Source organism: Eumetopias jubatus, unplaced genomic scaffold (assembly GCF_037043125.1).
Source record: "Eumetopias jubatus isolate StellerSeaLion01/CBP00866 unplaced genomic scaffold, mEumJub1_p1.0 scaffold_1, whole genome shotgun sequence".
Lineage (NCBI taxonomy): Eukaryota > Metazoa > Chordata > Mammalia > Carnivora > Otariidae > Eumetopias > Eumetopias jubatus.
Window position 1 is genome coordinate 181884534 of NW_028274807.1, and position 1130 is coordinate 181885663.

Here is a 1130-nt window from a genome sequence, read left to right on the forward strand (position 1 = left end):
AGGAGCGCATATATCCCCTTAAATTAGTATTTTTGTTTTCTTTAGGTAAATACCTAGTAGTGCAATTGCTGGGCCATAGGATAGCTCTATTTTTAACTTTTTGAGGAACTCCATACTGTTTTCCAGAGCGGCTGCCCCAGTTTGCATTCCCACCAACAGTGTAAGAGGGTTTCTCTTTCTCTGCATCCTAGCCAACACCTATTGTTTCATGTGTTGTTGATTTTAGCCATTCTGAGAGGTGCGAGGCAATATCTCATTGTAGTTTTGATTTGCATTTCCCTGATGATCAGTGATGTTGAGCATCTTTTCATGTGTCTGTTGGCCTTCTGTATGTCTTCTTTGGAAAATTATTCATGTCACCTGCCCATTTTTTAATTGGATTATTCATTATTGGGATGTTGAATTTTATAAGTTCTTTAAACATTTTAAATACTAACTCTTTATCAGATATGTCACTTGCAAATATCACTTGATAAATATTAGCAGGTACATCTTGATCATCTAATTACTTGTTTTAAATATTTTTCATTCAACAATTTTTTAGATTTTTTTTAAATTGTAATAAGCACGTAATATAAAACTTAGGATCTTAACCATTTTTAATCATATTCATTTTAAAGTGTATAATTCAATAGTGTTAAGTATATTAATGCTCTTGTGCAATCATCTCCAGAATGTTTCATCTTACAAAACTGAAACTCTATATCCACCAAACAACTCCCCACTTCCTGCTCCCCCCAGTCCCTAACAACAACCATTTTACCTTCTGACTGTGAATATGACTACTATAGATGCCTCATGTAAGTGGAATCATACAGTATCAGTATTTGGTTTTTTTGTGACTAGCTTTTTTCACTTAGCATAATGTCCTGAAGTTTTATCCATGTTGCAGCATGTGACAGAATTTCCTTCTTCCTTATGGATGAATAATATTCTATTAGATATATATGTATATATACCACATTTTATTTATCCATTGATCTGTTGATGGGTGTTTGGGTTGGCTCAATAGCCACCTCTTGGTTACTGTGAATATACTGTCATAAACATAGACGTGCAAATACCTCTTTGAGATCTCTGCTTTCTGTTCTTCTGGATATACTTCTAAACTTGGGATTGTGAGATCATAT